This window comes from Clavelina lepadiformis, chromosome 2 (genome assembly GCF_947623445.1).
Source record: "Clavelina lepadiformis chromosome 2, kaClaLepa1.1, whole genome shotgun sequence".
In the NCBI taxonomy this organism is placed as follows: domain Eukaryota; kingdom Metazoa; phylum Chordata; class Ascidiacea; order Aplousobranchia; family Clavelinidae; genus Clavelina; species Clavelina lepadiformis.
In genome coordinates this window covers 7,494,899-7,505,932 of record NC_135241.1, presented here as the reverse complement: position 1 = coordinate 7,505,932, position 11,034 = coordinate 7,494,899, and positions in this window count along the sequence as shown.

The window sequence follows — 11,034 nt, the reverse complement described above, 5'->3', positions numbered from 1 at the left end:
AGTCTTACGATTAATAGCACTATTTTAAGGTGCCAATCCAAGGTCGGTTAGGAACAATAATTACAGTCAGTTATAGACAAGGTGCTGGTCACGTAAGCTTAAAAGTCAACACGATGGTTCAAGCTGATAAATTTAGTGGTCCAAAAGTGGACTAACGCTGTATTAAAACATTGTTGGACAGACAGTCATGGCTTTGTTTTATGCATTTGCTCTGTGCGTCACGCATCAGTAATCCTGTAGCGTTCACCACCCTGTGCCCCTTGATAGTGTCAGGAGTCTCAGGACACTATGTTTATTTGCCGAAAAGTCATTGGATTTTTCTCTATTTCACAGTTCGCATTTCAAAAATTCAAATCAGTCGTATTTAAGCCAAGGAAGGACATAGAGTCATAGACGCTCCCTTTTGAGACGTCTCTCCGCGTTGCTTTGGCAAATGTGATTTGCCAATAAAATAATATCAAGTTAGCCGCAGTGATGGATCAGGAACAGCTCAACGACATATATATGACGTAATGTCATTCGTTGCGCTACAATTCTACTGTAACACAATCTCGCCCGCAATTAATCGATTAATCCAAACTGGTTGGGAAAAATGTCCTTACAAGACTATTTTAACAGCTGTGTTACAAGTTAGTCTGATTTAAAAGTCTGTTTATTTGTGGCCTAGTCACTGCACTGCCTCAGTATCCAACTATATATAAGTTATATAAGATATTGTAAAGGATTCATTGCAGTTAAATGCGGCTACCCGAATTGGATTTTAAATAAATGTAAGTTTAAATCGAAGAGAAACACCAGCACTTCTGACCGTTATCAAGGTTTTGTGGTACTTGCATATTTTCAACCTTTCGGATAAATTGAGAAGGATCCTAAGTAGTCAAAGGATTAAGATGGTATTCGAGCCTTAAAAATATGTAATTTGCTTTTTTCTCCAAAAGACCAGATACCATCTACCAAAAGACAAGGGACAATTTATGAGATCCCATGCCAAGATTGAAACTCTAGGCTACATACATTGGGGAAACCAAACGCTCTCTCATGACTAGGATGAAAGAACACATAGGTGATATTATGACGTTTAGGATGGTTGCCTAGTCGTATTTAACGTAATTATGGTGTCACTATTATTTATTACGACTTAAGCCAGGGGTGTGCAACCCGCGGCCCGCAAAGGAAAAATATGCGGCCCGCGGGGAAGTGACAATTTTGAACGGTGTGCGGCCCCCGAAACGAGTTTTAATTTAGTTTAGTCTGCTATGTGCAATCAATTCCAATCCCCTTGCAGTGCTGAATCAAACCTTGGCTGAATGTCTGTGACGCAACAATACCCTAACACTTATGGTATTGTTGCGTCACAGACAGACGATTAGGGCCTAACGGCTAGCTTGTGCAAAGCAAGAACGCAATTCACAAAGATGTCAATTGCTGAGCAGTTAGTATTTCAAGGAAAATGTAGACGCTGTTAAATAAGTAAGAAAGGGCAATTGAAGGTTAAGCAATTAGTAAATAGTCTGAGAGATACAGTAGCTAAAGTATGTAACAGTCTTAACTAGCACCTTGTAACAGTCTTAACCACCACTGTTATTGATTTTGTGCTTTTAACTACGTGTATGTTAATTAAAGGTGTGGCCCGCGGTTTCAACCAGTTGTTGGGATCTGGCCCTCTTGTACAAAAGGTTGCACACCCCTGACTTAAGCAATGTCCACCAATCGCCACAATTGATAGCTGTCTTTGATTTGGCTATCTTCTTTGTTGGCTGATGAGTCTCTCTCTTCTAACCATGAAAGTCGATTGTTCCGTTTGCATCAATATGTAAATGTAATTTAGCGCACACTTACTTATTGATTTAATTGCCTGCAAGGAAATGAACACAACAGCAGCAAACAGAATACACTTTTATTTACAGCTTCCAGTCGCCCGATAATATTATGGGAATGATGGTGTGTCGGGTGTTTAGGCTGGCCTAAGGCCAAGCCAAGTCTTACTGTTTGACTCCGAGATAATTATCTTTGACTCCGTTGCGTTTACTGTCTCTATATTGCTTCTTCAAATCAACACCAACTTCATAAAGTCTAATTGTTATATTGTCCGAATAGGTTGTATCGAATTAGAAATGTTTACACCATGATCCCAATTCCAAAATAATTCAGTAATAACTTCAATTCAGCAGAACAAAGGAAATAACTCAGAGAGAAGAGAATTTCCAAGAGAGCGATTTAAACCAAACATTTGCTTTTATACTAAAGTATTGACCAATGAGCGCTTGCCAAATTAGCCATACAGTGAAACGTATCTACTTGTCAAATGTTACAATCTAAGCTTTTATCACAAAGAATTCAAATCGATTTACATCGTGTACAGAAAACCACTTGACACACTTAACTACGTCACATGTCAATTTGGAACTACGATTGAATGAAGCTTACTAGGAACAATACATTGCTACGTACAAGCTATGTTACATCTTCTATTATACCGAAACTTTGACCAAAGTACCATCGACGTTACGCGGTAAAATTACAATGCTACTTGAAACATTTTAAAGTCCTTTGTTTGAATAACTGCTTAACACGAAATACGCAGCTTTGCACACATTACATTATCTAAACTGGAGAAAATACAAAAACTCGTGCAAATGCCAATTTGTATAAATTATTGCAATTATTATCACGAACGCCACAATATAATCGAGGTAAACACGTTTTGCCTTGAATGCACTTAATTCACTGTGTAAAATTTATTTTGGTTTTCTCCTCTCTTCTCGTCTGTTCTCTCGTCTCGTCTTTTTTTGAAAAATCGAATGCATCTCTTATTTATATGGTGACGTAACTTCTTTGTAATGCATGAATCTTTCTTCTGTTCGTTCAGTTATTGACTTCGAAAAGTTGCACCATCTTGGCTAATTTTTGGCCTCTCAATTCTGACGTATGTGTTTACCAATCGTTGTACCAGTTCAATCGAGGTAAGGTCTTTTCTCTTTGTTTCTGATCACGCAGTTTTCACATGATCATTTCTGATGCAGATGTTTTCCACACGTAGTCTTATGACGTAACATAGAATCACGTGGTTGTGGTTCGGTTGTCACAATATCTCCAATTTTCGGCATGAAAAAACATCTTTGAGTAGACACGCTTCGGAACATAAAGACGCCATTAACTGGAAAGATACACATACTTTGTATTTTGAACAAGATTATCAGAAATGTAAATTCATTGAACCATATTTCATAAAGAAACGCTATAATGTTACTAACGATAATAAGATATCGTGCTTTCCCTAGTAGGCTACATTCCGAGTTTTTTGCATGATAATAGTTAGTTTGATACTCATAATTTACATATTTCCGTTTTAACATGTTTTAACATTTTATTCCCATTGTCATGAAGAAGCTAACCTGAATGGGTTAATAAAACGTGGACACAATTAAAGTTCTGTATTTCACCAGTTAGTCCTTGTATTTCATCTTATTATGGCTGGTGGCAACCATGGTATAAATAGCTAATATAATACGTATTAATAGCTTACATTATGTAAATAGCTAATGCTATAGGCCTAGTTGCCAGTGCCACCAGCCATAATAACAGGGTGACATATTGTATTTGATGTTTTTATTGTATGTTGGGTCATTCGGTTTCGCGGCCGTGCTAACTATTATTGTTGATCTTTATTATTCGGTTGCATTATTCTTGCGAGTTTTAAGCCATTATAATTTGCTGCTTTTTAGCGCTTATTGTTTGCTAGTGGAATTGTGAATTTTAGTTTTATCACGCTGATAAACAATGATTGGCATTTTATTTTTGTTCCCCCATAGACAATCACGAAAAATAAGCAATAGAATACAGTACGACTTTGCCTATCCATAGATAAAATAATACATGTAAAAGATCGCAGGTAGCGTTACGTTTATCCTGTGTGAGATAAAAAATTTGCGTTGGCATCTGGCGCATTAGTGGTTAAGTGACTTGCTTTGCAGCAGACTCACAAAATCCTACTTTTACGCTGTTTGGCATCAACGTTTTGAGCGGTGTTTGGATGAGTTCATCACCAATATGAGGTGAATTTTTAAAGCAGATAAAGTAAAATATCAGCCGTGGTGATCAGACAATTCGTGAATCGGATGATTAAACCATAGTAGGCCTCCTCTCTACGGTTCTAGGTCGATTCAACCCACAGACGATTCAACCCGGACGATTCAACCCATGGACGATTCAATCCAGGACCATTCAACCTAGGACGATTCAACCCACGGACGATTCAACCCTCGGACGATTCAACCCTCGGACGATTCAACCCGCGGATGATTTAACCCGCGGACGATTCAACCTACTGAGCTTTCACGTACTTATGGCTTAGGTTATTACAAAGTAACTTGGTAATAACCTAAGCCATACGTACGTGAAAGGTCCGTCGGTTGAATGGTTCGACCACAACTCTCTACACACCATAGTACCACTCTATACGTCTCCATACACCATAGTACTGCGGAGAGTACTATGATTAAACTCAGGACATTTCAACGCAATGACTAGTTAGTGGCACCAGACGCCAACGTGGAATGGCTTTGCCTACAATCTTGTGCATGTATTATCTTTTCTATGACATACAGTATCTAAATTACTAATCAGCAACCAAGTGACGTCACCAATTGCAGGGTGCTACTCAAAAACAGCAGGTTTCAATTGGTGACGTAATAAGACAATTTTTACTTGTACTCAGTTAAAACTGCTATTGGATAATAAACGGCTTTCTGAATACTCGTAAAGCAACATACAAGCTTAAAATCCGATTTTATCCATTTCTGACACTTTTGCACACTCAAAAGGGTTTATTGCTTAGTGATTTTCGAATAAATTCTTTCACAAACATATAACCGATATTAAAACGATTTAAAACAATTTTTTTTGTTAATCGATTCAAGACAACCAAAATTTCCGCGTTAACACGAGTCAAGTCGAGTTCTTTATCCGCCGTACAACAGTGCTACCAAAGATTGCTAAGAAGTATTTCTTAGTAATCTTTGGTGCTACCATACTGCATTCCCAGCGGGGCTGTATATTAGCAGTCTCGTATAGTCTAAAAACTGTTTCCTACATAGACAGCCATTTTCCAACTGTTGGCGTTACCGTAAACTGCTACAAGTCAAGTAAACAAGAAACACTAAAAGCTTTAAATTTAAAACAACGTTTCCCAACTAGGCCTATTTTTGTCATTTCAGCCTTTTCAAACTTTTAGTGTGATCCCAGTACACCTAGGATTTAATCACGTCTCATTGCTCTGCTAGGGATGCGTGCATGCTGTGGTCCAGAATTTTCGCGCCAAGCACACCGTAATTGTGGAAGGCCAATAATGACGGTTTGACACGGTTTCTCAGTCAGGCTTGTGTATACATTTAACTGGAAAAAGAATTGCACGTTCGAAATTTCAAGGTTTGTTGTTAACATAAATTTCATAACGTACCGTACGTTACTAACTTAATCTACTTCCTAATCCAACCTCAATTGAAGTTAGCCAAAGTCTAAAGGCTACCGTTAGCCTATTTGTACCGGTCTAGTGCACAACCACAGGATGCATTTGTATATTAGATCCCAGCTACTCAAATAGTGACGTCATCTAGTTGTGCATTTCTGCACTAGACCCTACATACTTTCTCCTTCGAAACTAATCCCTTGCCTTACAGCCTTAGTTGCCAATACCAGTAGTCCGGTATTGTCTTACAAGACTAGGCCTACACGTAACTTTCTTGGTTTCATGTCAACTCAACCATGCAACCTCGATCAGTTCTATCAACCAGGACCATCCAACGCGTTTATCAAACCCGATTCTTCAGATTGAGTCCTAACCATATAAAAAATACGAAGTCGCTATTTTACCGGCGTCCATTTACTGACTATAATCGTTTATCACATAGGCCTATAGTTTTATACGGGGAGAAGGAATTTTGTGGTCCAGGCTTAGTGGTTAGCGATGTGACAGAGGAGAATGGTTTTAATTCAATTTAAACTTTGGAAAAAATGCGATTTTAAGTTGAAAAACAGCATTTATTTCAATTTTCAGCCTAGAGTTTGGGTAAGAGGAGGTTAGCTTTATGTTAATTTACACTTTAGAAAAATTCGTACCGGTACGTTGTTTTAACTTTAAAATTAGCATACAAGTTTCAATTCACTGACTAGGCTAGCTTAATTGCTGTTTACCATATTCGTAATTACCTACTTAGGCCTATGTTAATGACCGCCAGTAAAATAAATGTCTACTTCACCGGCTTTCGTTTACCAAATGAGGAAAATACCAAATTGCTTAGCCTAGACGTTTGCCGAATTAGCTTTTTCCAGATTCGCTAACCACCAGCCAGTGCAATAAACGCTCTCTAAAATAAACGATATTTTATATCTCAGCACATCACAGAAAGCAATGGCAGGCAGTCTAAGATACTAGATACATAGAGTATCCACGATAAAGTAATAAAAAATAGTTTACCTCTCAGACCTTTAGCATGATTCTTGGCTGTTTTTTCTTTCTTTGGTTAATCTATTGCAAAGAAAAAATGCATTCACTGATACAAAGTTAAGGTAATATTAAATCATAATAAATAATTAATTAATTAATTCCATGTAGGACCTTGAGCACGTGACACTGTCTCTAGCCATTGTTTGAGTGTGTATGCATGCAAAGTTAAGCGTATGGCAATCGCCATGCACATTGGGTCGGGTAACCAGTCTACGAAAGTATCCAGTGTCTGAATTTTACATAAAGATTGCTATTTTGATATTGATTTTTTCTCCAATTTAATAGAGTTTTTACAGGTAGCAAGAAAGATTCTTCGAAATGTATAACAAAATTCTTTACAATTATGTAAAAATTAATTCTCTCAAGTCTCTACGTACAAAACTTTTAAAGTTTCATCTTGTCAGACTCTCCTACCTCAGAAAAGCCTGATTTTCAAACCTAAAACCAAATTTCGATGTTCAATGCCAAACCTGTAATATCTCAAAAAAGAAACGAGCTAGAGAAATTACAATGCAGCGCCTTGTTGCCAGCACAAGCTGCTTAGACGAGTAGTCTGGTGAAAAATTTTACCGCATTTCTGCCGAGGAGTTGTTGTGTGGTTGTTTTGAAATATTGTTCGTCGAGAAATCAACCAAGTCAGACACTTCAAAGTGTCAATGGTAAAACATAATAGTGGTCTTATTCTTTTCGTATAAAGAAATTGATATCAAATGGTGTAGTTGCAATGACTTTCATCAGTATTCACAATGTAATAAAACCATGAAAGTAGACTACGAATCAAACAATGGTAATGGAAATTGAATTTCAGCCAAAAAGCATCTCAATTATTGGTAAGTTGACACTCAACATTTTCAACAACGAGCCAACAGACTATAACAATTACTTCATGAGTAAAAACTCTCAAGTTTGTTGTTTAAAGATGATCATATGTGGTCTGTTTCTTATATGAACGGACATAAATTTTTTTCCAGATTTACAAATGATAGACTTGATACAAATGATAAATGGCTTGGGACTTGCGCTCTTTATGCGATAAAACGAATTATGCGATTATCCAGAATGCAATTATCCGGATTTGACTGTATATACATTATACATAAAATCGTGATCTAACGGCAGTCCAAAATCCTGAAATCCAAGCTTTTGTATACGTTTTGTGTGTTCACAGTGTTGTTTGTGCAAATCAAAAGGGCAATGAGCGAATAACCCTTAAAAAAGTGCATACTCGTGGTTCTGTTTTTTGTTTGGAAAAGAGAGTCACTATTAGAAGCACGCTCATGCCCACCTCTGGTTGAGTTTGCAGTGGACTTGCACTTGTTTGTCAGTCTTAACTTATAATATTCGGTCTTAATTTACCTGCCGAATTAATGATCTGACTCCGTGGTTGCGTGCGGTTAGAATTCTCTAACCTAACGTGTTACTAGCCGAAAGCTCTTACGATTAACAGATACAGTTTATCAGAAACAATCCTTTATTGTAGGAACTGTACAGGTTCCGATTATTATGACACAATCACAAACTTAGCATTTAACACAAGTCTAACAGATTACAATTAACACGACTAAGGTAATACGTTCGTACGATTCTATCTCCGTCTGCGCGGTTACTCGCGTATTAGCTCGAGTTTATAAAGCGGAGCGATGTGAGCGGAAATACAATATACACAAATATTTCAGAATGTGCGAACGATAAAATAAGCGTTTGGGCAATGGGGATTATTTACAGTTAAAACTCGGATGTTATGAAATCACCTGGTAACGTACTAAACGGCGCTTTCACATAAAGTTATTTAGAGAAAGTTTCCAAATATTAAGCGACAATTGCAGTTTCATCAACAAACAACATTTCAATAAACAACTGGCGAATGCTTTCCCACGAATGATATATTGGTATTAAAAGTGCCTCCCAGGCCACTCAAGTTTACCAAGGTTTACCATCCACCGATTTCCTTGTTATTAAATATTCACTTTCTATAGGCTGCTGTGTGTGAGTTGTAAACCAAATCCAGTTAAATTAGATTTTCAGCCTGATCTTTATTTTATGGCAGAATGCACCGAGAACTTGGGTGTTCAACGTCAAGCCAACTGTGCGTTTATTGCATTTTTTTTCAATGCATATCTTGTAACTAGACTAAGGCAGCATCTATTTCCTGGGCTGCCGGACCGACTGCAAAGTACTGCAGTTTTTGACAAGAACTTGTGTGTGCATAGATGCAAATTTTGGCATGATGCCTTGATGACTGGAGCCTGATTCTTTTGATTCATAATTATTCATACTTTTTTACTTAATAAGATTCATGTGGGAATGTCTTCTAAGCGTAATAAAATTTATGTATTTTTGGCAAAGTCAATGTAAGAAGTTCATTAACAGGCACTTTTAATTGTGGGTTGAAAATTATGCCGTGAAGTATTGCAATTGTGTCTACACACACCTTGACGCGACAGGCCTGCATGCTGACATGCAGTATGACCTGACGTAACATACTGCATGTCCTTATTTTGAACCCTGCAACTTGAAGCGCATTCTGCCTGAGGAGCATGGTTTGTTTCCTTAGCCCTTGTCTTCTCAAACTCGATTTTTTACTTAACACCTTGGCGAGCATGATGTATTCTGCGCAAAACCCTTGGCGTCTGCAATCGGAACCTTATTTTGTATTCATCGTTTACTTCTTGTCATTTTTACACTAGAATGACAGAAGAAAGCTTATACCGTCAACGACGGATGGTGTCAAAATCGACACCTATTCTTTTAGTGAAACAACATCACTCTAGGTCACTTGTAGAACGTTTATTTGAGCAGACATGTGTAGTTTGTTGCATTTCAAACTAAGTGACGACAATAAATTGTGAGTTCTTAAAATTAAAATTGCAGTTTTGTTGAAAATGTCTTAATAGTTATTCTTGCTGCCAGATGCGTTCCGTGTCCTCAGTAAGTTTCCAGTTACCAGTAGCACATCTTCTGCAGATTGGCTTTCGGCAGTGCTCGCAAATGTTTGCAGTGTTATTGTTGCACAGTTCCCCAGCACATCTTCGTCGCTTCCTGGAAGGTCTGGGGAAATCTCCCTCTGTTTTGTCTGAGCTTGCACTTTTTGCTACATAAGCCCTACTCAGCTCATCGTCCAGTTGCAAGATAAACGCATGACGCCTGATTTTGCTGTCTCAGGCTTTCTGGAATAAGATCCATGAATTCAGTCCAGCAATATCCAAAATGTTAGTCCAATTGGCCATCTAGTTGATGCATGTGCTGTGTACTGGCTGGCCATTTGGTCGAAGAACAATGACAAATGGTTTTTTTCTTTTCTGTCCGTCGCTGGAGAATCATGCATGGTTGAAATAAGATTAACGTTTTTCTTTTGCTTGCATTGGTAATTTACAAGCAATCATTTTTTGTCAATGTTATAGAAAAATTTGCTCGAGAACTTCTCGTTGTCCCCTTTGGTTATTTCTTTAGGAATTCCTTCGATATTGGCATGGACAGTTCCAAACTACCGTAAATCGTTCTTTTTACAGTTCATCTATTGTTATACTATTGTGATGTAACCGATAACACAATCTGAGTACCAGTAATAATCCAAAAACGTGGCTGGTGTCGATTTCGACACCTCTGTTGTTAGAGGTATACCCTCTGATAAAAAATTTATTATTATTATAATTTTTATATAATAATATTAGTTTATAATTTGTTGTATCGGTTGTCTGCATGAAAATGGTTCAGTGTAATAAGTCTTAATGCATACATACATTGCTTTAATTGTATGGTCGTAATCCGTCTTTAAAAAATGTCGTTGTACCAATTTTCCAAACAAAAAACTTAACGACTTATATCCATGAAATTCTCTGAAGAAATGCTTACACTTTTTATATGTCAAATCTAAGCAATGTGAAACAACGTATGAGTACGTTTTTATGCTGTTTGACTGTAACATTAAATGAAACCTTGGCAATTACTTAATCGCAAAACTTGGACATGCTTTGTTTTGCACTTGGGGTAATCACTTAGTTATGTGATGTCATGACGAAACATGATGATGTTACGCAGCACATCTGGTTATTATGCTAAGCTCACACCAATGCTTGTAACCCAAATTCACTTTTCATGGTTAAATTACTACTCTGAAAATTAAAATAAACGCTATTTTTCAACGTAAAATGACATACTTTTTCTCCAAACTGTAAATTGAATTAAAGCTAATCCTCTCCCAGCCATATTTAAACAAAAAGTGGTTGCAATCATGATGATAAGAGCAGATAGATTCATAGTAGAACGTTTATCACAAACATGTTAACTAGTTTAGGAGTTAACGAATAACATGTCTCCTTCATTAGAGGAAATTTTGCATAATATGGATTTACAGGTTACAGAAAACCTTTCATGAATTAAGCAAAAGGATCGTTTTTATAATAAAAAATAAATAAAAGGTGGTAAACGAAACAAAGCGGTGAAGAATGTGAATCAGTACGATAACAGTGCAGCCAAACAACTACCATAAACAGTAAATACGCTCCATTTTCAAAGGTTTGTTTTTTGAG